Source organism: Myotis lucifugus, unplaced genomic scaffold (genome assembly GCF_000147115.1).
Source record: "Myotis lucifugus unplaced genomic scaffold, Myoluc2.0 scaffold_59, whole genome shotgun sequence".
NCBI lineage: Eukaryota > Metazoa > Chordata > Mammalia > Chiroptera > Vespertilionidae > Myotis > Myotis lucifugus.
This window is the reverse complement of record NW_005871107.1, coordinates 3,893,206-3,918,339: the sequence shown is the minus strand read 5'-3', so window position 1 is coordinate 3,918,339 and position 25,134 is coordinate 3,893,206. Positions and strand designations below refer to the sequence as shown.

Sequence of the window (25,134 nt, the reverse complement as noted above, 5' to 3'; positions counted from 1 at the left end):
TAGGCGGGTTTGTTCCTCAGACCGTTGTAATGGGGAATATATATGCCTCCACCCGAGTACTTTCCCATGGCCAAAGCTAATATCTGTGGCATAGGTGTAGGAGGAGGAAGATAGTTACTAGACGTCTTTCTTGTGCACCTCCGTATTTCACAGGTGGTGTGTTCTTAATTGAGGCTCTTCCTCTGCGCCGTGCCAGTATCCGTGAGCAGGGGCGTAGGGAGAGTCCAACTGATCCAGATTTTCTCCCCTGAGAGATCGCCGGTTTTTCAGCACGACCTCTGGCTCGGACCCGACTATACTACCTTTATTGCGTTGGCCAAGGGGTCCCACCGCCAGGCGGCGTCGCCGAGCCGGTCTTCACCCAGAGCCCGGGGGGGGCCCCCCTCCTCTCCTCCCAGAGGGGCGGCGGGGGAATGACCTCCCCAACGGGCACCGCGAGGGGGGGGCCCAGCTCCTGCGGCGGGGGCAGCGGCCTCATGCGCGCGGGCGGGTTTCAAGGAGGAAGCCGCGGCGGACCTGGGCCCTCGGGCCCTCGACCTCGGGGTGGGGGGGTGGGAGGGGGCGGGGAAGCCAGAAGCTTAGCAAACCGCCGGGGCTTCGGGACTGGGGTGCAGGGGGTGTGCGGAGGAGGAAGAGGAGTTCCAATTTCTAGCAGCCTTGAGCTTCGAATTGCAATCCGGACCTGTTTGGGGCATCACTTGGAGGGTTTCTCTCGCTCCCTGTGATTCCCGCGGCTACCACTCCCTCCTTCCGAAGTGTCCCCGGGGCTGGAACGGGTGGTGCGGGGCGCTCCGAGGCGCGCTCCCACGCGCGCACACCCAGCCCCAGGCTCCCCCTTTCTTCTCTCCCTCCACTTTCCACGCCCAGGCTGCGTCTGCCCCCTCCCCCGGCGGGGACGGGGCTGCAAAGCCCTCCTCGGAGGCGCAAGTTTGGTTTGGTCCCCTCTGGGGCTTTGGAGCTGTCCGGGAGGTTAAGTCTGCCTCGTGCCCAGAGGAGAAACTGCAGCTGCAGGTCGCTGCTGCGCCAGGTCCTGCCATCCTTCTGCAAGGGGTGTGTGAGCGGGACCGGGTGTGTGAGCGGGACCGGCCCTGCCCTGCCCTTCAGGTACCAACCAGTCCCGAGCCGGCGCGCCGGGCTACGCTCCGGGCAGTGGCCGTCGGGTCCCGCACTGCTCTCCAGTCCTTGTCAGTTTAGTGCGGAACCCCGCAAGGCATTACTGCCGAGAAGGCGAGGCGGGGACCGGCATCTCCCCGCGGCTCATTCCATCCCAGGATTCAGACAGCAAGCTCGCGAGTAAAACTCTCCATCCTTCCCAGCCCTGGGGTGGAGTATGGGGAGGGCGTAAAAACTCCAAAGTGGCCCCTCCGCGGGTGAACGGCTCGCCTGGGGGCTCTGCCTGTCAGTGCCTCGAAGCACGGGAGAAAAAAACCCGGTGCCCTCCGTCAAGAAATTTCCATTTAAGTCCGAGGAAGTGTTAAAACTGCTAAGTCTCGCAGTGGCGGCGGCGGCCCCAGCGTCTGGGAGAAAATCCTGGAGGGTGGGGAGCCCAGGACACGGGTTTCTTGGAGTCCCCACCCTACTCTAGTCTGTGACTTACACGGCGAGGGACGCGCGGGGAGTTAAGACCAGCTAGGTCTCCCACCGCCGCTGACACTCCGGTAGCCAAAGCCCGCGCCTTCGGCCAGAAGAGAGGCCACGGTGCCACAGGCTGCGTGCGGCCTCTGGCCTTCAGCAGTTCTGTATTATAATAAAGTCTAAGCAGTGACACATCACAATGGGCGTGGGGAAATTGAAAGGATCCAGGCTTGGGAACTTCTAGCAGAGGTGACCTCCCCTTCCCACCCCCCAGCCCCAGCATGAAAAGAAAACGATCACTAAGTTAAACTGAAGGAAAGAACTGAAGCCTCCACCACAAAACCATAGCACACAGTGGCAAAGTAGTGATTCCTCGTGCCTTATTCCTCCCAGAAGACTAAAGCCCAGGCAAGGCTAAAGCAAACGTCTTATTTCTGCTGTCTCCTCCCCTCGGAGACACTCTCCCAATTCTCTCCTGTACACACACCCACTCCCCCGGGACAGCTCCTTTCTGCCTCTGGCAGGAGTTCCATTTGAATGTTTTGCTTTTTATTGTTGCTGCTATTATTTCCCTGAAGCCTTGGTGCCGGCTCCCGGCCACTGGCAGGACCCTGCTTTCCTTCCCTCCTCTCCCCCAAGCCCGTCCATGGCAGGCACTAGCTCCAGGCAGCTGGCAAAGGTGCCACATGGCTGACTGTGCGCCAAGCACCAATACCCAGTCACTCTCGCTTTCCCTTATTACCCTTCACACCCACGCGATGTGGAGGTGCAAGAGAGATTGCTCCATGCTCTGCTATTCCAGGCAGATGCCGAGAGCGCCCCGGAGCAAGCTCTCCGATCCTGTGGCTGCGCGAGGGCCCCGGCTTCTGGCTGGGGGGAGTTTGCTGTTGCTATATTTAGACTCCCGGCGGAGTTTCTGTGCAGGGACTTTCAGGGTGAAAGATCTAGAGACTTAAAATGACTCGCGTGCACTCTTTAAACTTGAAAATCTTGGCTTTTCTGCAGGCAGGAAAATGAAAACTATTTCCTCTTAACCAAGAGGTTTTTATTCTTGCAAACTTTGACCGCCGCGGCTGCCGAAGTCAGACCACTTCCATCTCATTGGTGTGGTGGGGCCGGGCGTGCAGGCAGGAAGTCTCTGGAAGGCGGGACAAGGATGTTTCCCCGGAAGAGAGCCAGCTGCTTAATTATCCGGCGATGCCTGCCTGGTGGTGCAGCAATAATATCAGTGAAACCGTGTTGTTGATGAAACAAATGCAATTAAACTTTAAAAAAACAAGATCCGTAAGTGGGAAGGACCTTTGGGGTCATCTCTTTTGGAGTAACCCCTGGTTGGAGTGAAAGCCAAGAGGAGACCCGACCCACCATCCACAGGTAGTTAGTAGGAGGGTTAGTATAAACCCAGCCATCACCCTCCCAGTTCTGTATGCCTTCCACTCATTGGTCGGCATCTCCATCAGAATATGTATGGGGGTGGGTGCGTAGGAAGAGATTAATCAAAGAACTTGTATGCATATATGAATAACCCATAGACACAGACAATAGTGTGGTGAAGGGCCGGGGCTGGGGAGGGCTGGAAGGGGTCAATGGGGGGGGGTACAACTGCATAACTTTCAACAATAAAGATAAATTTAATCCCCCCCCCACACACACACACAGAGCAGATGGCCTTATTTAAGTGAGGCTCTCCGATCAGATTCTCTATAAGTATCTTACTTCCTTTACTACCTGCTAACTTTCCTCCAAAGGCAGGAATTAACTGTGGGGGAAACAAAGTATTGTGATTAAGCTTTTTCTGTCGTGCCTTTGAATACAGATGTTGCTAGGAAACTGCCTTTCATTCTTTTTGCTGAAATATTAAAACCCAAATATCAGAAGAGAGGATGGGCATATTGGGCAAAGATTAAAACAATAGAGTGCATAGTCTGTGCATAAATAATTACATTAGAGCATTATAAAGAGGCACAAATCTTAAAAGACAACCACCTTTTTCAAAGACAAAAGTTTATTGCGAGTGTAGAGCATGTGAGTTGTTTGGCCCTCCCCATCCTTTGGAGATGGGTTTGATTTCAACCACTCATTCTCTACACATTGTAAGATGCCTGTCTGAAATTTGATCATGGAAACTTCTTTTCTCTGAAGTCTACATGGAGGTGGTTTCAGTTGAAAATAGTTACTAGAAATATTTTATTTCAGTGTGTTTCTGTCCCATTATACTTTTCTTCTCAAGGTACTCTAAAATAGTAACATTGCAAATTCTATACAAGAGGTAGAGATACCCACGAGAGTAATATTGCAAATTCTATACAAGAGGTAGAGATACCCACGAGAGACTTGAATAACTGAATCTGAGCTGGTTTCACAGAATGCTCTCCCCCTCTCATTTTTTCCTATGCCTCCCCATCTTCCCATTAGCCTTAGCCCTACCCCTTCACATAGCCTCCCATCAAGTCATGTTCTGATCCACCAGTGATTAATACAATGCCACTTTTTTTTAGTGATGTGGGTGTACTTTGAGCCATTGTGGAATTCCTGGGCCAACCAGAGTGGTAATAATAGATAGATTCCTCAAAACTGAAGGCAAAAGGAAATTTACTGAGGAAGAAATGGAAATCCATTGTTGGCTGCTGTTCAATGACTTGCCTGAGGCTCTTGTTAGCCTGGTAGGCCTAGAGGTAGAACTGAAGTCTCCTTGCTCCTGAATAGAAAGCCCTTTAAGCTATGTCACCCTTTTCCTCAGCTTTTATTTCCCCTCTGTCAAGTTATAAGCAAACCAATAAGCATAACAAATTTAATTGCATTTGTTAGGTATCTTATTATAACAATTGGTTCAGTAAACATATTTACCTCCTCTTTATTATTTAAAACATATCAGCATTGTTTTAATCAATCAAGAATTCTTACCTGTAAGAGATATGATGCTATGTTTTTCAAGATGTTTCTCCAACAAGCAGAAAATAATTGGAGAACCCAGAGCAATATCAGAGGTCATTTGAGCCTGGTTAGAGGACATGAAGGTTCTAACACAGTAGGGATCCTAGCCCAGCCCCACACAGGGGCTGAGGCCTGGCCCTTTCAGAACAGCCTTTGCCCCAGGAATGCAGGAAGAGCATAGGTGTGAGTATATGTAGATGTGAAGAGACACTGATAAAAGAGCAAACAAACAGTGAGAGAAAGGGCCCAAAAGGCTTCACCATTTTCATTCCAGCAACTATCAAAATTGATGTTCCTAAGAGTTATTAATGTGCAGATCACCATTGTCAAAGCAAAATAATAGCACATTTTAGCATATGTTACTGTGCTTTAGGCACTGTGACTTACAAGAATTATTTCACTTGATTCTGACAATAGCCTCATACGTTAGACACTGCATTCCTATCCAGTTTACAGAAAAAAACTGAGCTGTGGACAAGTTAATCATGTCTCAAAATTAATAAGTATTTGAGCCAGGATCCAAACTTATGGTATTTACTGGGGGGAAATGGAGATATCTGTAATAGTGTCAACAATAAAAACAAAGAAAAAATGAAACAAAGCCCACAGAAACAAACAAAAACTTAACCACTAAATTATGTTAACGTTTGAAATAAAAAGCTTACCAATTATTGGGTGTCAGTAATCTTGACAGTTTCTCTTTCCAAAAGAAATGATTTCTATTTGTGGTTTTAAAGCAGGCTTTGGGGTTTTATTCTAGATACAAAAATAGCCTCAATATTTCTCTTCACTTTTCCTGCAGAAATAAGGGCTTTCCTGCATAGATACTTTTTTTGTATTGGTAATTGTAAAACAGTCACAAATCTTGCAGTATCAGTTTATTGAAATTGCATTTTGATCTTTTTCCTAACACTACCTTCAAGTTATATTCATAAAACCCTGTTTATTGTACTTGGCTGTACTTGATTTCATTTTTCCTGACATGTTAGTATGACAGCACTGCTCTCTTTATTTCAGCCAATTACTTAAACACTTCTTCCTGGAAGTATTCTGAATACAGTTGTCTGATATTTTTAAGAGTCATATATTTAGAAATTCTGTAAAGAGGTTGATCCACAAAGAAAACATCTCCTTTGAGCTGGTGTAGTGGAAAATTCTGTTATAATTATGTGCCCTCTAGTGGTACTGACATTTTACCTTTTTATCTTTTTCCAAAGAGGAATTAAGAAAGCATCCTTTATAAATCTCCCCAAATCTTTTCATCTCTTCAATCATCAATCATCAGGTGCTGTGCTAGCTGGAGTGGGTGCAGACATGGAAAACAGCCTGATAATTATCATGTTCATGGACCAGTGGGGGAGATCGGTAAAGGGGCAGGTAATTATAACGAGCTGATGAGTTCACAGGGATTCGCAGAGGGATGTTATGGGAAGCCAAGAGGGTTTCCTGAAGAGTGCACTCAATAGCTGGGCTAAGCCTTGGGGATAACTGGACTTTGGTGAAAACAGGAGGGATGGTATTCAAAGAGAAAACATTTGAGAAACTGTGAAGTCTTGAGAGGTGATCATTCGTTGAGGATGACAAGTAGTTGGATTCTACTGGAGCTCAGGGTGCTTTTGAAGGTGGGACTATATGAAGGAGAGAGAAGTAAGGTAGGGGCTCCGTGGCTAAGAGTCTCAGTGAGAACTTTGGATTTTGTCATGAATTGAATCGGGAGCCACTGAAGAATATTAAGGAAGAAATTCCATGTTCCTAGTTCCACTTTCAGAAAAGCATTTGATATTAGTCCAGTTTAATGAAAAAAAAAAGTGGCTTGAGCACCTATGTGTGGAACACATTACTCCAAGCTGGGGATTCAAAAATGAAGTGTCTATGCTGGAATTTAGTGATCTCTACCAATCCACCAACAAATGTTAAGCCCAACCTTTAGTTTTCAGACATATGTATCTGGGTGGATTGTGGTATCATCCACTGAACTAGGAAAGACCAAATAGGGAGGCCACCTGGGGAAAGGGAAGATACTAAATTCTATTTGATATTGAGTCCGACATGCCTCTTGAGAGAGCCCAGTGGAAATGTCCGTTGGATATATGAATTTTTGACTCAAGGGGGAGCTAGGAATCAAAATTTGAGAAATAGATATATGATGAAAGTGATAGGTTGATATCAGATTGTTAGGGAAATCATGTAGGTTGACTTTCAAAGGAAGAGACCCGAGGACCCACCTCTGATACCCAGGCACATTTAGGATATGGGAGAAGGAAAAAGAAGGGCAGAGACTGAAATAGAGAAAGCTGTAGCCACTGAAGATCTTTGCCACAACAGCCAAAAAAGAAGCTTCAACAGGGAAATTCTGGAAAGCGATCAAATGAGATCAGGATTTTTGATCTGACAACAAAGAGATTATTTGAAGAAGTTGTATTGTTTTTTTTTGTTTTCTTGCAGAATTATAGGAATAGAAATCAGGTGAGGGAGTGGAGAGAATGGTTGTGAAGGGTAGAAGACAGGTAGCAGCAAGCAGAGTATTTGGGTTTGAGGAAGGTTCTAAACAAAATGCAATGTTGTCTGAAGGGAGACTGGAGTGGCCACTACAGCTGCTCTCACAGGTCCTATAGCTGAACAGGTACTTGGACATCTGAGCTGCAATCGCAACGGACAATATTTCACTGTCAGTTGTGGAGTCTGAAACAACTTGGACAGCTTCCATTGATTTTGGACAGCATTTTACTAGTAAATAAAAACTATCATTTTTATATCTAATATTTCCCAAAGAGGTCAATTTAATAAATATATATTTCTCATGTTTAGTTTGACCTGGAAGAAAGAAGCATGTTGTATTAACAATGCATTTTTGTTTGATTTAATTTATAATGAAGGCTGAGGAACTTACCATATTGTCCAGGAAAAAAAGAGTTAATTTGTATGAGAGACAAGTGTCCTGAAAAGCAGACAGAGTGAAAGCAGGGACTGCAACAACGTTGGTTCATTTTTGTTTGTTTCTTTTTGCTCCTATGGTGTAAAGTTTTGATAAGATCAATGAAAGAGAAGGACTATTACTTGGCATGTTTTCAAGATTTTTTATTTTGTTTTTCCTTGTTATTTTCTATGTAAGACTACAGCATGTTGAGGAAAAGACGGACAACATTGAAGCTGTTTTAAGGAAGAAGATATTTCATGATATGAACAGGAAGGTAAAAATGAGGAAGAAACTGGGAGCCACCAGACCTAATATTGTTTTCGTGATGAGAATTGAAAGTGGAGCAATAAATACCAATAAATTGCTTTTAAAGTGCTAAGGATTTGAAGTGAGATAAAACATATAAGCTGTGGGATCCTGGTTCCTGGCTGAGTTACTGAATTTCCCTAAGTCTTCATTTCTTTCATGTTTAAAGTGGGGATGAAAATATCCTTATCATAAGGCTTTTGTGAGGATTAAATGGAATAGTTCATGCAAAGGCCTCAGAATCTCTCCGACATGAGTGCTCACAGCTAACATTCATGCATATCAAGATCTACTGTAGGTTCCATTTGTAATTTAGCTTGCAACTTGGAAAAAAATGCTGATTAATTTTCTGAAACATCTGCTTCTGTACTTGTTAACATTTAACTGAAATTTAGTAGGCACATTAAATTATAGGAATATGAACTTGTAAAGATATGTTTTTTATGAATAAATCTTGAAATAAACTAGAAGTAAAACTTTAAATTTTGCAGATGATAGCTTTCAGGTGAACTATTTTTGAAGTTTAAAAGCAAATGAAAGCAACCATAGCTGAAATATATTAGGCTTTGTATTCATGTATTGATTAATAATACTTTATTAACGGCTACTGATATAATTAAAAAGACAAACCTTAAGATATATAGCATTAAATATTATTTACTTCTAACAGCAATACTTAAATGGTAATAGGTGTTTAATTCTTTCCTTCTAAAATGTATGTGATATTTTATGCCCTAACCGGTTTGGCTCAGTGGATAGAGCATCGGCCTGTGGACTCAAGGGTCCCGGGTTCGATTCCGGTCAAGGGCATGTACCTTGGTTGTTCGCACATCCCCAGTGGGGAGTGTGCAGGAGGCAGCTGATCGATGTTTCTCTCTCATCAATGTTTCTAACTCTCTATCCCTCTCCCTTCCTCTCTGTAAAAAATCAATAAAATATATTTAAAAAAATAAAATGTATGTGATATTTTAGATGACTGGTGATGTGTTGAAGTCATCACCCTAGAATATCTTTGAATCTATGATTCAGAAGTTTTTCTGGATGATAGAGGTTTGAGAATTTCAGGAAAGCCTTAGGAAATGTCGAACAACATACCTATAATTTTACATACAACAGCTAGGGTTCACAGATACTCTGAAGCAATTCATAAAATCTGGAGTTTATGGATCCCAGATTGTGAGTCCTTGGACTGTACACTTAAAGGAATGGATTTTACAAGGAGCCCCTGGAGGCTGTCTCCAGGATGCCTTGCAATGGACAAATGGGAATACTCATAGCAGGAGGAACTTCCTTGACCTCCCTGGGACAGCCCATGCTATTTCTCAGGCAGCCGTTTGTATAATGCATCATCAGGGTATCCCCAGGGCAGGAAGGTCTGCGGTCACCTCAAAGCCCTTAAATCAGCGGTTCTCAACCTGTGGGTCGCGACCCCTTTGGCGGTCGAATGACCCTTTCACAGGGGTCACCTAAGACCATCCTGCATATCAGATATTTACATTATGATTCATAACAGTAGCAACATTACAGTTATGAAGTAGCAACGAAAATAATTTTATGGTTGGGTCACAACATGAGGAACTGTATTTAAAGGGCCAGAAGGTTGAGAACTACTGCAAATGGACAGAACTGAGGTTTTAGGTATCTGTGATGGCTTTTTCTGTCACAGTATCTTAATGAATTCTTGAACTCTTGTTACTTTCTTCATATGGTATACTATAGGAGCACATTTACTTAGAATAATAATACTTATGTTCCAAATTAATTTTTCAGAATTTGAATATTTTATCTATAAAATCATGACTGTGTGTGCATGTGTATAGCTTAGAGCATGCATACATAAACACATATAAATATGTATTGATATAATTGCAATCCAATGCTTTAAGATATTACCCACCAACATACACAACCAACAATCATCTACTCATGCAATAAAAGGGAAGATTCAACTCTGATAAATAAAATAGTCATTCTTATGCTTAAATCCCTTTCATTGTTGTCTAATAAGCTGGCATGATAAATTCTCAGCTTTGCTCTTGTCCGTCACTCCCAGGAAATTAAAGTCTTGACCTTGTGTCTCAGAATGGTGATTGGAGGGCTATTACTGGTTTACCAACTTCTAAAATGTCAGCTGCCTACCTGCCCACCCACCTGAACCTGTAGATGTCATCTTGGCTGCAGTATTCCTTTAGGGCACTGAGTTATATGTATTGGATAACCTCCAACTGCATGATAGTACAGCATGATTCCTAAATGATGCAATCGCTACCTCGCAGACAATTTCCTACCCACACCTGAAATTTGTGCTGTTCTCCTCCAACCCTTGCTCGTGTTCCTAAGTGAGCCTGTCAATATTCGGTACTAAAGTGTTAGCCAGGTCATGACTAATCCTACCTGACTACTCTAGATGGCTATCTCATTCTCTTAGTGAGAGTTTATTCACTCAGCCATTCTCCAATTCATTCAACACTTGTTTGAGTGCTTACAATGTGTCAAAACTCTAGAACAGATATTATCTCTATCTAACGCAGCCTGTAATTTACTGTAATTTTTCAAAAGCTTTAAACCCATTTAAGCAGACTCAAATCCTATATAATAAAAAGCTAATATGCAAATCGACCAAACGGCAGAACGACTGGTCCCTATGACGTGCACTGACCACCAGGGGGCAGATGCTCAACACAGGAGCTGCCCCCTGATGGTCAGTGCACTTCTAGAGGGGGAGCGCCGCTCAGCCAGAAGCCCTGAGCCGGGCTCACAGCTGGCGAGCCTAGCAGCAGTGGTGGGACCCTCTCCTGCCTCTGCAGCAAGGCTAAGGGTGTTCGACTACCGGCTTAAGCTGTCAATCAGACATCCCCTGAGGGCTTTCGGGCTGCGAGAAGGCACAGGCCAGGCTGAGTGCATAATTTTGTGCACTGGGCCTCTAGTAGATAACATAAAATAATAGAAAGATTATCTAAAACTTGATAATTCAAGGCCAACTAAAATAGTTTTATAGTATGCATTCATCCAGAGGTAATTCTTTATACAAGTGGTGATTGTGCTCCCGAGGGGATATTTCAATGCCTAGAGACATTATTGGTTGGCACAGTGTAAGGGAGGTTGATGTGTAGGGGCATTGTTATTGGTGTCTAGGAGGTAGAGACCAGCGTTACTGCTAAACATACTAGAATGCACAGGACAGCTCCCACAACAAAGATTTATCCTGTCCACAATGTCCATAGTGCTGAGGTTGAGAAAGCCTGCTTTAGACAAACTCTTTAAGGCAGCTTAAAGATATTGAGGTGGGGAGTTTGCTTGCTGTTATTTGGTAATGTGTGTTGGTCTATATACCACTTTTAGAATGTTAGTTCATCAGAGCATGATGCTAGATATTTGTATAAAAATATTTCACTATTTAAAATAAAATCTTTCCAAGTATACAATACCAGAGAAGGTCAACAGGTTCATAAGCATGCTTATCTCAATACTATTCTAGAAGGTTAAGGCACGATCAATATTACTTATACATAAACATAAACATTTCTTTCTGTCTATATCATAGGATGGAGATGAAAGAAGCAGCAAGAGTCAGAGAACACATGAATAGCCAGTCGGTTCAGAGTTTTGAGGGCTCTTTGAGACATTCTTTCTTGATTGCATTAGAATAGAGATCCTTTAAGTGGCACTATAGGTTTATTCAAGCTGTATCTAATTCCATTTAAATTTATACAAGAGCTCTTTAGGTTAGGGTGGTAATAAAATGCCAATCAGCAAAGTAAATTAAATATGGTTTTTAGCTATCTGCTCACCACTTCACTAAAGGTATTTTATTGAGAGATTCAAGCATGGACATTTGGTCTGTCATTTTAATGTATTTCCATTTTGGTTACTGCATCTTTTTTTTTTGAGAAATTTAATAAAAACACATATTTCTTGTTATCATGACCTTAGAAGAGCTATATCAACTGACAATATTTTTTTACTTTAATAATACGTGAATGTACTATAGTGACTAATAATTTTATTGTATAACAATGGTCTCTGGGTTAGAAGGCACTCTGTGAGAGTGGGAAACTATCAAAAGGAATGAAGTGACAATACATTTTTTGATGTCATGTTATCCATGAACAAATTTACCTACTTTTTAAATGGCAAAGCTTGTTTTTAAACTTTTTTTTCTTAATCAAAAACATGTTCTCTATAAGTAGTATTTATTTTTTTACATATACACAATTTGGATACAGACACATGGGCATATATAGCCACTAAAACATTAGCTTTATTTAAATTATTTTTATGTACTTTATTTTTTTAAATAATTCTTTATTGTTGAAAATATTACATATGTCCCCCCTTTCTCCCATTGGTCCCCTCCAGCCCACCCCAGCTGCCCCCCCTTCCCAGGCACCCACTGCCTCATTGTCTGTGGTCATGGGCCATGCATATATGCATAAAAGGTTCTTGGGTGATTACCTCCCTCCCACCCCTGGCCCCCATCTTCCCTCAGAGATTCCACACACTGTTCTATGCTTCCATGTCTCTGGATCTACTCCGTTCATCAATTTATTTTATTACTTAGATTCCATATAGGGGGTGAAATCATGTGATACTTGTCTTTCTCTGACTGACTTATTTCACTTAGCATGATACTCTCCAGGTCCCTCCATGCTGTCTCAAAGGATAAGAGATTCTTCTTTTTTACTGCATTTCCTTTATTTCTGCTTTCACTAATCCACTAAGCTCCGTAAGCTTCCTTGTTCTGTAAACTAAAAGTAAAACTGCTCCTCAAATTTGAATCATGAAAGAAATCCTATTTCCTTAACATTCCTTGAATGATGTTCTAATTTTTGGTTTAAATAAAAATAATTAAACTTTTGCTAGATTTTTTTTTTCTGTTATAAATTATACTAGAAAAATCAGAGACTTTACCTGGTTTAGTTTAAATCACAGTATCTCTATTTAACTTATGAGTAAACTTGGATATATTATTTAGATTTTTTTTTGTCCCTCAATGTTCTCATTTTCAAAATAGGGTACTATAAAGGGTTACTAGGAGATGAATTAAATCATATAATACATGCAAAGTGCCTTGCCCTTGGTAGATGCTCTGTTAAATAACAATGATAGATTCCTTCTCATTTTGTCATGGGAAAATAAGAAAAGTACTTTAGGAGAAAATATTAAGAGTCACAACGGGCCGCTCCTGGTGCTGCTTGTGTGCTCCTTTGGTGCGGACCTGGTACCTCTTTTGTGAAGCGGCAACTGAGGAGACTCCGGCTCGCGCCAAGGCCCACGAAAAGCTCAAGGAAGGAGTCAAGACAGAGCAACCATCATATTAATTTGAATGTGGCGGGGCAGGATGGTTCTGTGGTGCAGTTTAAGATTAAGAGGCACACACCACTTCGTAAACTAATTGAAGCCTATTGTGAACGACAGGGTTTGTCAATGAGGCAGATCAGATTCCGACCTGACCGGCAGCCAATCAATGAAGCAGACACACCTGCACAGTAGAAAATGGAGGAGGAAGATACCATTGATGGGTTCCAGCAGCAGACAGGGGGTGTCTACTAAAAAGGGAACCTGCCACTTTACTCCAGCACAGCCTCCAGACCAAGAAGACCTTCTCAGTTAGAAAACTGCAATTCGGTTCCAACACATCTGACTGCTACAGTATAGTGTTCTCTATTCTTTCATTTCCCCCTTCCCCATTCCTTTATTACACATAAAGCAACTGATGTATGTGCACAAGCATTTGCATTTTTTTAACTAAATGGCCAATGGTATGTTTTTTTTAAAATATATTTTATTGACTTTTTACAGAAAGGAAGGGAGAGGGATAGAGAGCCAGAAACATCGATGACAGGGAAACAATCTATCAGCTGCCTCCTGCACACCTCCTACAGGGGATGTGCCCGCAACCAAGGTACATGCCCCTGACCAGAATTGAACCTTGGACCCTTCAGTCCGCAGACCGACCCTCTATCCACTAACATACCAGCCAGGGCAATGGTATGTGTTGATGGGCATCAAATGGAGATGGATTGGAAAAAATACTGCTTCTGTGAAAACACCCCCTTTCTCCATTAGTGGCATGCTCATTCAGCTCTTACCTTTATATTCCAATAAGTTATTTGCTCTCACTGTTTCACAAAAAAAGAACAACATAAAAATTCTTGCATACCTTGTTTGATTGGAGAATTTTAATGTTTTCCATTTATCATTGTAAAACCAAGGACAATTTTACAACTTTTTGTACGTAGCTGTTACATGTAGGGCAATCTGTCTCTAAGTAGGGATAAATTTCTCTAAAAATATGAATCTTAGATAGTTTCCCCTTCAAGTCAAGTGTCTTGTTGTTTAAATAAACTTCTTGTTAAAAAAATAGAGTCACAACATATTGGAACACTTATCCCCGTATTTAACATTTTTTTTTCTTGTAAAGGAACACAGGTAATTGGCTAGTTCAACATTGCTCAGTCATACAGATTTTAGATGTTTTTAGTTGCTCTAAAACTAAAGTAAGTATATGGAAACACTCATGTACAAGAACCTAGATAGGCTTACTCTCTCACTCTCCTATTCTGTTCTTTTTTCTTTTACTTTTTATTCCAAGTCCCTGTGCTTTGTGTCCATTGCCAGGAAGAGCTACCAGTCCAAGATGACAGATGTTCAGACACCCTTTATTACTTTTCCTAGAGCAGAAATTATAGGCTTATAGTGACATCCACACACAAATTTCTTACCTCATTTAGGACACCGAGATCCCTGTTTGTCTCTATTATTTTATAGAAACACAAATTGCAAGCAAATGTAATTTCCAAGACAAGCAAACTAAGAAAACAAATAAAAAGAAAGACTTAACAGGGAATTTGATGACATTATATATTCTCTGTATTTTGGGAGAGGTCACAAGAAAATGGGTGTTATTTCATTTCCTCTTCAGGAGAAGGAAAAACCACATCATGCTGCTGTCAGGGTCACAGACTATTATGTAGAAGATTTTTTTAGGGGTTCTTGTGGATTGAAATGCAACTAAAATGGAAACAATACAAATTGAAAATGGTAGGTGATCAGGAATGTTAGTTAAATAAACCAAGTAACTTAATGTTGTCCTCAGACATAGGCATTACATGCAATTCAACTAATTCCTGAATTTTTAATGAACAGTAGAGAGCAGATATTTTACACACATATGCACACACATCTATACTAACTGAGGTAATAAGGAAACATACTATTGGTCTGTTTCTGGCATTGTGGAAAAAGATACGCTTTGATCCAACCTCCCTCAGAAGTCAAAAACTAATGAAAATGAGAATTCTGACAGGTAAGTGGAGCTACCAGCCTAAGATATTTGCCAAATTAAAGTGAACTTGAAATTCAGTTTCATAGGGTAGTAAGGTCCAGGGCAGAGAGTGGCAGGAAGCTAAATTACTCAAGATAGGGGGTCTAATGGTTGATTGTCCTGACATAGAATCTCAATGGGCTAAATCCTCAGTTTAAGGACTAATTGGAAAGAGACTGAAGGGAAAATTATCTGTCTTAAAACTTGGCATTAGCTTTATGGGAAAAGAGGCTTTCTCAATAATTCTTTTTTTTTAATTTAAAGTCTTCATTGTTTAAAGTATTATATAAGTCTCCTTTTCCCTCATTGGCCTCTCCCCAGCTGCCTCCACTCGTCAGCACATCCCCTCAACCCCCCCCACATCTGTGTCCATTGGTTATGCTCATATGCATGTATACAAGTCCTTTAGTTGATTTCTTACCCCCTCACCCCTGCCTTCCCTCATAGGTTGGACAGCCTGTTTGATGCTTCTATGACTCTGGTTCTATTTTTGTTCATCAGTTTATGTTGTTCATTATATTCCACAAATGAATGAGATCATGTGATATTTATCTTTCTTTGACGGGCTTATTTCGCTTAGCATAATGCTCTCCAGTTCCATCCATGCTGTTGCAAATGGTAAGAATTCCTTCTTTTTTATAGCAGCGTAGTGTTCCATTGTGTAGCTGTACCACTGTTTTTCAATCCACTCATCTGCTGATGGGCACTTAGGCTGTTTCTAAATCTTAGCTATTGTAAATTGTGCAGCTATGAACATAGGGGTGCATATATCCTTTCTGATTGGTGTTTCTGGTTTCTTGGGATATATTCCTAGAAGTGGGATCACTGGGTCAAATGGGAGTTCCATTTTTAACTTTTAGAGGAAACTCCATACTGTCGTCCATAGTGGCTGCACCAGTCTGCATTCCCACCAGCAGTGCACAAGTGTTCCCTTTTCTCCGCATCCTCTCCAGCACTTGTCGTTTGTTGATTTGTTGATGATAGCCATTCTGACAGGTGTGAGATGGTACCTCATTATTGTTTTGATTTGCATCTCTTGGATGATTAGTGACTTTGAGCATGTTTTCATATATCTCTTTGCCTTCTGTATGTCTTCTTTCGAAAAGTGTCTATCTAGGTCCGTTGCCCATTTTTTGATTGGATTGTTTATCTTCCTTTTGTTAAGTTGTATGAGTTCCCTATAAGTTTTGGATATTAAACCCTTATCAGAGATAACATTGGCAAATATGTTCTTCCATGCAGTGGGCTTTCTTGTTGCATTTGTCGTAGCAATATCTTTACCGATATAGCTCCCAGGGCAATGGAAACTAAGGAGAAAATAAACAAATGGGACTACATCAAAATAAAAAGCTTCTGCACAGCAAAAGAAACCATCAGCAAACAATTCTTAACAGATCAGTACACAAGCATTTACAGATTGAAATCATATCATCTGGGTGGTTCAAAAAGGCTTTTGGTGGAATTTTAGTTGAAAGATATTCCAGGTTGTTCATGTCCTCCAGAACTTGTGAAAAAATGAATGCAAAACTTGGTATCCACTAAGTCTCAAGGAATACTTTCAGATGACATTCCAAAGAATGGGGATTCATTGAAAAATTACAAACACACAAGGAAACAGGACAACATGAACGAGCACATCAGAGTAAACAAACAACTGAATGAAACCAGCAAACTTTTTGATATGGATTTATCACACAATAAAATAGCATTTTTAGCATTTTTAAAGTGTTTGCTTTAAAGAGAGGATTAAAATATAAAGTGCTATAAAGTTAAACAAGCAGACTTGAAAAAGAATAAAATAGAGCGTTCAGAAATGAAAAAATATTAAAATGAAGACAGGGATTAGATTTAATAGATAATTAGATACTTCATGAGAAGATATGAGAACCAGATGATAAATCTAAAGAATTTAATGAGAATGTAGCATAGTGAGTAAAACAGAAAATACAGCAACGAAGAGTCAGGCAGAACAGAGTGAAAAATTCTAATATAATTCAAATAATTAGAGTTCTAGAAATAGAGAGAGGATGAGGTAGAAGCAACATCTAAAGAGAAAAATACTGAGAAATTTGCCAATTTGATGAAACATATCAATCTATAGATTCATGATTCTAAGGTAGAATAAAAAAAAATAAACAAACACCTAGATTATCTAGCTTAAGGTACAGAATGCCATAAACTAACAGAAAAAAAATCTTAAAAACAAACAAAAAACAAAACAAAAACACACACACACACACAGCTACCAGAGAGAAAGGAAGTATAATTAGGCTGGTAATTGACTTCTCAGCAAAAACAATGGAAACCAGAAAATAGTGGAATATTCAGTGTGATGAAAAAAAGTACCTGGCAGTCTAGAATTGTATAATTACAAAATAACTTTGAAGAAAGAGAAAACAGTATATTGGCAGATGAGGAAAGGTGAGAGAGTTTGTAATAAAAGATTCACTCTAAAAAATTCAAAAGATGTACTCTAGGCAAAAGGAAACCAATTCCAAATGGAAGATGCAAAAAAGGATTAAAAAGAAAGTGGGAAAAATGTGGGTAAATATAAAAAACATTGAATGCACAAAAATACTTCTCTTTGGGTTTAAAACAAGGTAGAATTTGGGTTTAAAACTGGCCCGTGTGGCTCAGGTGGTTGGGTGTCATCCATGCACCGAAGGGTTGCTGGTTTGATAGCAGGTCAGGGCACACACCTGGGTTGTGGGCTTGACCCCGGGAGTGTGCGATATTTTGCTCTCACATCAATGTTTCCTTCTCTCTAAAAGTCAATAAAAAGATCTTTAAAAACAACAACAACAAGGTAGAACTATGATATCCAATAATAATTACATATAAATCTGGGAGGCATGATCAGATTTAAAGGTTTAATAAGTTCATTGTTTTAAAGATGTGAAAATTATAATTTCAGATTTTGATAGGTTATGTAGGCACTCTGAGCCTGTTAAGGTAACCAATAAAAGAATAGATATAGAAAGTATAACTTTCAAATCGGTAGAGAAAAAATGAGAGAAAAAAAACATCTAATCAACATTGTAAAAAGCTAAAAGAAGCAAAGAAGAAAGGTAGGACAAAAAAAGGTAGAATAAAATAAGATAGGGAGAATAGAAATCAAACCTATAGGACAGTAGAAATAATTCCAAATAGAGCTCTCTCTCACTTCTTAGCTCTAAGTATCTAGATATTAGCATTAATGATTTGCATGTGTTTTATCAAAATTTTTATATCGGAAATAAAAGCCAACTATGATAAATCCACATATGCACCAGCAAAAAGTAAAATTCTGTGCATGTTCACAAAGAGGTTATTGCAGAAGTACTCAGGTGTTTTCCTGATAATGTCGTATCTCTTGCTAATGTTATTTTCTGGAGGATTTAGCTTTTGTATTTGCTTCTGACAGTTATCTTGGGGCACTCACACCTAGATCCAATATAAATAGAATCTTTGTCATATTTAACATATAACTTCTTTGTTTAGTTATATAACAGTACACATTTATTAAGCATAGAAGGTAAAGGTAATTTGCATTCAATACTCCATAGATTAAATACTCACTAGACACAACATATTCAACAACATCTATTTAACACTAATTAATTTGGTAAATTGGGTTTAAAATATTCTATGTAATGTAGAAATCTTCTGTGCTTTCTTACATGAGTTTTAGACTGTTTTTAATGATGTTTGGGGAAATTAATCTCAGTTTTTGTGTTATTATTATTGTTCCCCAATTGTATTTGCAGGAACATAAAAGTATTAAAATATAATTAAAGATTTGATTAGAAAACAAGGATATTTAGTCTTAATTAAAAATAGAAGACTCATCTAAAACATCAGGATATAGTTTGAAAAATGGAATGGTGAAGCAAAGATCTATTGCACAAATGATAGTCAAAAGAAGAACTCTATAACTATATAATTATCAGAAAAAATAGTTTAAGATGAAGCATTAGTAGAGATAGAGCAATTGCAAAGTGGAGAAAAGTTTCAATCTACTAGCAAGATTCAAGAATTTTAATTTGATACATCTACTTAATAATGAAATCTTCATATACATATGTATTTAATATGAAAAAATATACACTACCAGAGTGAGAAATTTTAACACACTTGTTTAATAACTTCAAGATCAGGCACATAAAATCAGTGAGAATATAGAAGATCTGAATCACACAATTAACCAGCTTATCCTAATGGATAAATTGCAAAATGTTAATTTGTTCAAGGGCACTTAGAACTTTTACAAAATTAATCACATATCCTATATAATAAAAGCCTAATATGCAAATTGTCCCCTCAACTGGGAGTTCAACTAGGAGGTGGGGCTGGCGGCGGTGGCAGCAGGTGGCTGGGCGAAGTGTAGCGCCCAAGCCAGCAGCCAGCAGCCACTAGGGACCCTTCCTGTGCACAAATTTCATGCATTGGGCCTCTAGTTATGTCATAAAGTAAGGCTTTAAATCAGCAGTTCTCAACCTGTGGGTCTCGACCCCTTTGGGGGATGAACGACCTTTTCACAGGGGTCGCCTAAATACATCCTGAATATCAGATATTTACATTACGATTCATAACAGTAGCAAAATTAGTTATGAAGTAGCAACAAAAATAATTTTATGGTTGGGGGGGGGTCACCACAACATGAGGAACTGTATTAAAGGGTTGTGGCATTAGGCAGGTTGAGAACCACTGCTTTAAATGAATGGTGTCATGTAGAAAGTTCTCTCACCACAATAAAATGAAGTCAGAAATAATTAATGAAAAGATAAGACAAAACTCATACTTTTGGAGATTAAACATTTCTAAGAACACACAGATCAAAGAAGAATCATAATGGAAATTAGAAAGTACTGGGAACTGAAGGATAATGAAAATGCTGCATATCAAACTTATGTGATGAATCCAACATGGTTATTAGAAGAAAATATAGGGCTTTTAGTCATTATGTCAGAAAAAAAAGCCTCAAAGTGAATGAGTTTAAGAAATTAGACAAACACTTGAATTTACCTTGCAAAAATAGAGGGCAGGAAATAATAGAGAACCAATGGAAATGGAAACAAAACAGACATGCAATAGAGAGAATGAACAAAGTCAAAAATTGATTATTTGAAATGAATAGCAAAATTGACAAACCCTGCCTTAGCTGGTTTGGCTCAATGATTGGAGCATCTGCTCACAGACTGAAGGGTCCTGGGTTCAAGTTTGGTCAAGGGCACATACCTGGGTTGCAGGCTTCGGCCCCCACATGAAGCATGTGCAGGAGGCAACCTATCAATGTGTCTCTTTCACATCAATGTTTCTCTTTCTCTCCCTCCCTTCCACTCTCTCTAAAAATTAATGGAGAAAATATCCTAGGGTGAGGATTAACAATACCAACAAAAAAACATTGACAAACCCTGGTAAGACTAGGCAAAAACAAACAAATAAAAAAAGGTATGTACCACTGTATATATTGTATATATAAGATGTGGTACATATAAACTACTCAGCTATAAGAAAAGATGAAATACTGCCATTTACAACAACATGAATTGATCTTAAGAATATTATGCTAAGAGAAATAAGTCAGACAGAAAAAGTCAAAACCATATTATTTCACTCATATCCTATATAATAAAAGTGTAGTATGCAAATTGTCCCCTCAACTGGGCGTTCGTCCAAGAGTTTGACCAGGGGCAGAGCGGCCGGGGGAAGGGCGGGAGGCCCCGGGCGGTGGCCAGCAGCCTCGAGGGACCCTACCAGTGCATGAATTTTGTGCGCTGGGCCTCTAGTGTGGGCTATAAATCTGAAAGCCACAAATAAACAAACAAGGAGGGATTGAGCAAAAAATAAAAAAAAAACTCATGGACAAGGACAATAGTGTAGTGATTATCAGGGTGGATGGATGGAGGTGGTGGGGGGTGAAGGCAGCTATCGGGAGATATATGGTGATGTATGGAGACTTGACTTGGGGTGATGAACACACAATATAGTGTACAGATGATGTGTTGTAGAATTGTGCACCTTAAATCTATATATAATTTTGTTAATCAGTGTCAGCCCAATAAATTCAATAAAAAGGAAAAAATAAATTAAAAAAAATTATAGACACAGATAACAATATGTTGGTTACCAGAGGGGAAAGGAAGGTTAGGAGGTAGTAAAGGGTAGAGGGGGTCAAATATATGGTGACAGGAGGAGATTTGATTTGGGGTGATAAACACACAATGGAATATACAGATGATATATTATAGAATTGTACACTGAAACCTATATACTTTAAAATTTTTGTTGTTGTTGAAAGTATCATGTATGTCCCATTTTTTCCCATTGACCACTTCTAGCCCACCCCAGGCCACTGTCAGTGTCCATGGGTTATGCATATATGCATATGAGTTCTTTGGTTGATCTCTTCCCACCCATCCACCCCCTGCCTTCCCTCTGAGATTCAACAGTTTGTTCCATGCTTCTATGTCTCTGCATCTATTTTGTTCATCGGTTTATTTTGTTCATTAGATTTCACATATGAGTGAGATCAGGTGACACTTGTCTTTCTCTGACTGGTTTATTTTGCTTAGCATAAATACTCTCCTGGTCCCTCCATGCTATCTCAAAAGGTAAGAGATTCTTCTTTTTTACTGCTGTATACTATTCCATGGTGTAAATGTACCCCAGCTTTTTAATCCACTCATCTACTGATGAAACCTATATACTTTTATTAACTAGTGTCACTCCAATAAACTTAAAAAATTAAAAAAAAAGAGTGAAATGATAATATTAGCAATGGAAAGGGAGCATGACTAGGCACTCTGTATAGTTTAAATGATAAGTAATATTTGAATATTATGCCAATAACTATAAAACTATATATATAAAAGCCTAAGCAACTGTTGCAACTGAAACAACCGAACTGATGGCCAAACAGGCTGCATGGGGTGACCAGGCCAGCAGGGGGGTTAGTGAGGGCTGACCAAACGACTGAGCAGCAGGCTTCATGGGGCGACCAGGCCGGCAGGGGCTTAGTGAGGGATGACCAAACGACTGAGCAGCAGGCTTCATGGGGTAACCAGGCCAGCCAGGGGGGCAGTTGGGAGTGACCAGGCCAGCGCGGGGGAGGGGGGCAGTGAGGGGTGACCAAGCTGGCGGGGGGCAGTTGGGGCTGACCAGGTCAGCAGGAGGGGGGTAGTTAGGGGTGATCAGGCAGGCAGGCAGGTGAGCAGTTGGGAGCCAGTTGTCCCAGATTGTGAGAGGGATGTCCGACAGTCGGACATCCCCCGAGGAGTCCCGGATTGGAGAGGGTGCAGGCTTTTCATGCACCGGGCCTCTAGTGTCATATAAAATTAACAAATTCTTAAAAATGTAAATTAACTTAAGGAGATGTGTGTGTGTGGGGGGGGGTAAATAACAGTAGAATTTTCATTACACCTTACTGTTAATTTCTACCAAATATTCAATACATGAATTAATACCAATCTTACACAAGCTATTCTAAAATATAGAAAGAGGAAATATTTCCAGTTTATTATTTTATGTGGATCTCCTTACGTTGGTTTGAAAACCTAAAAGGACAGTCTAAGAAAATTACAGGCCAAACTAATTTGTAACATAGATATTAAAGTTTTAACATCTGACATATATATTCATTCAGGAATATAGTGTGGTGTAATAAACAAATTTCAAAAATATATCACATGAACAAATTAAATAGAAATGTATAATAATTTAAATGGATGTAGATAAAGGATTTGGTAACGTTAAACTTCGCTTTGTGTTAAAATACTTATCAAACTCAGATTTGAAGCCAAAAAACCTCCCTAATTAAAGGTATTGCCAAAAGCCTGAGAGCATACCCAATGATAAAACTTTAAAGTATTCCTTTTTAGATAAGGCAGACTGCTATCATCACAAGTTATATTTTATCAGGACAATAACAGAACTAAAGAAAACATATAAAGTTTAAAAGGGAAAATTGAAACTCTTATTTTTTCACAGATGGTATAAATGTTTTATGATTGAATTTGTGGGTCATTGATTAAATCTAGCATGGTTGTTGGACACATGCATCATGAAAAGCTTCAACCATATTTCTATATATTAGCAACATGGAGTTAGAAAATGGAATAAAACAAATATAATCTTTACCATGACATTAAAAATTAAATACCCAAGAATAAATTATCACAAATAGGTGAGATATTCATTGGGAAAATTATAAAGCTTAATTGAACAATATTAAGTAAGACCTAAATAAATGGAGAGAAACACCATGTTTATGAATTGGAAGATATGATATTAAAAAAATATCACTTTCCCTTTAGTTAATCTGTAAATACAATATAATTCTAATAAAAATTCTGATGATTTTGTTTATATATATTTTATTCTGTTATGGAACTTAACTAACTGGGTATAAAATCTATATTAAAGAGCAGAACCAAAATAGACACTGTTGAAAAGAACAAACTTTGCCTCACTGAGATAAATTGTAAAAAATAATTATAAAACTATATAGTGAAGTCAGTCAACAAACAGAACAGTTTCCAAAAACAGAATGAAACATATGTAAACTAATTAATGATGAGTTGGCATTTCATATTAATGGTGCTAATAGGAGTTTTTATAAAACAGCATTGGAATAATTATGGGGAAAAATAAAATTGTGTCTAAACACAAACAAAAATAATTTCCAATTGATGTAATAATAGAGAATAATGTATATGCCTATAGCATAAATATCCATTAATTAAATAAAAAGAAAAAAATGGAAGATATTTGCAATGTATATAACTGACAAAAAAATTAAAGTTTGGGATATTCAAGAAATTACACAAAATCAACAGGAAAAAGATAAACAATATAATAAAATGGACCAAAAAGAGAAAAAGTGGGGAAAAAGTGGAGTCATTTCACTTGAGAGAAAGAGAAAGCCAGAAAATATATAAGAGGCTCACTCTCATTAAGAAATTAAGGAATGAAAATTAAGACGATAACAAGAAGTTAATGCATGTGAGAATATGATATTTTGCTTAATTTATGGAGCCACCAGACTACTATGTGCCCTTGGTGGACTTGTAAATCGGAATCATCACTTAAAAAATATTTGCTCTTGCCCTAAGTGGTTTGGCTCAGTGGATAGAACATCGGACTTCAGACTGAAAGGTCCCAGGTTCAATTCCGGTCAAGGGCATGTACCTTGGTTGCAGGCACATCCCCAGTAGGAGGTGTGAAGGAGGCAGCTGATCGATGTTTCTCTCTCATTGATGTTTCTAACTCTCTATCCCTCTTCCTTCCTCTCTGTAAAAAATCAATAAAATATATTTAAAAAAATATTTGCTATTTTCCAATTAAGTTGAAGTTATACCAATTCTATGACACACAAATTCCACTCCTGTTTATATTCCCCCAAACCACATGCACATGGATACCAGGAAATAATGCGCATGGGTGTTATTAGGAGCACTGTTTGTTAACACCAAAAAACCTGGAAACAACCCAGTAGTAGACTGGATAAATAAACTGTGGAATATTCGTACAAGGGAATAGTAAACAGTTGGAAAATGAATGAATTACAATCACATACAATGTTTATGAATGTCCAAGGAGAAAAAAAAAACAACCAAAAAACAAATTCAAGAAGACACTTGATAATTCCATTTGTATAAAGTACTAAACCACGTGAAAAGTAAACACATAAATATACTTGGTAACAATTTAAAAAAGCAAAGGAATGATACAGAAATTATGATTATGGCTACTTGGAATAGAAAGGGAAAGGGATGGGATAGGGATGAGATTAGAGAATAGCATGGAGAAGGCTTGGGAAGTGATAGTAATGTTGGGTTTCTTAAATTGGGTTTTAGGTAAGCATGTGTTTGTTGAAGTGTTGCATTGCTACTTTTGTACTTTTCATATGTCATTCATATTTTTGAATCTATACAATATTTAATGAGAAAAAAGAAAAAAAACTAGCTTCAATAAGTGCTATGCAGCAAATTCATATTTTTAAATGTAATAACTGGGGAAATGTCTTCTAATAGTTCATTTCCTATGAGACATTCATGTTACCTGAGAACATCCCAGGCAAGTTCTTAAATATATT

The 25,134-nt window shown here is 39.3% G+C and overlaps 1 pseudogene; it reads left to right on the top strand.

Annotated features, from left to right (window-relative positions):
• The window catches only part of LOC102426698, a 142,233-nt pseudogene extending 128,948 nt beyond the window's left edge, over positions 1-13,285 (top strand).
• The last annotated feature ends 11,849 nt before the right edge of the window (positions 13,286-25,134 follow it).